Raw genomic sequence first — 1,154 nt, forward strand, 5'->3', positions numbered from 1 at the left:
AGATAAAGATGATAAAAAGATAGGAAAGAAAGAGGAGAGATAAGGACGATAGATGTTTGACAGGGAAGAAGGAGGAGAGATAAGGACGATAGATGTTTGATAGGAAAGAAGGAGGAGAGATAAGGACGATAGATGTTTGACAGGGAAGAAAGAGGAGAGATAAAGATGATAAAAAGATAGGAAAGAAAGAGGAGAGATAAGGACAATAGATGTTTGATAGGGAAGAAGGAGGAGAGATAAGAACGATAGATGTTTGACAGGGAAGAAGGAGGAGAGATAAAGATGATAAAAAGATAGGAAAGAAAGAGGAGAGATAAGGACGATAGATGTTTGACAGGGAAGAAGGAGGAGAGATAAGGACGATAGATGTTTGATAGGAAAGAAGGAGGAGAGATAAGGACGATAGATGTTTGACAGGGAAGAAAGAGGAGAGATAAAGATGATAAAAAGATAGGAAAGAAAGAGGAGAGATAAGGACGATAGATGTTTGATAGGGAAGAAGGAGGAGAGATAAAGATGATAAAAAGATAGGAAAGAAAGAGGAGAGATAAGGACAATAGATGTTTGATAGGGAAGAAGGAGGAGAGATAAAGATGATAAAAAGATAGGAAAGAAAGAGGAGAGATAAGGACAATAGATGTTTGACAGGGAATAAGGAGGAGAGATAAGGACGGTAGATATTTGATAGGAAAAAAGGAAAGATAAAAGACGATAGATGTTTGATAGGAAAAACGGAGAGATGAGGATGATAGAAGTGTGATAGGAAAAAAGGAGAGATAAAGATGACTGTTATGACAGCTGTAGTGTGTACCTGTGTGTCAGTGTTCATCTCAAGCTGTGCTGAGATAGCTGTAGTGTGTAGTGTGTGTGTCAGTGTTCATCTCAAACTGTGTTGTGATAGTTGTGGTGTGTGTGTGAGCGTTCATCTCAAAATGTGTTGTGATAGCTTTAGTGTGTGTGTGAGCGTTCATCTCAAGCAGTAGTGTGTAGTGTGTGTGTCAGTGTTCATCTCAAACTGTGTTGTGATAGTTGTGGTGTGTGTGTGAGCGTTCATCTCAAAATGTGTTGTGATAGCTTTAGTGTGTGTGTGAGCGTTCATCTCAAGCAGTAGTGTGTAGTGTGTGTGTCAGTGTTCATCTCAAACTGTGTTGTGA

Source organism: Aplysia californica, unplaced genomic scaffold, assembly GCF_000002075.1.
Source record: "Aplysia californica isolate F4 #8 unplaced genomic scaffold, AplCal3.0 scaffold00885, whole genome shotgun sequence".
NCBI classification, from domain to species: Eukaryota; Metazoa; Mollusca; class Gastropoda; order Aplysiida; family Aplysiidae; genus Aplysia; species Aplysia californica.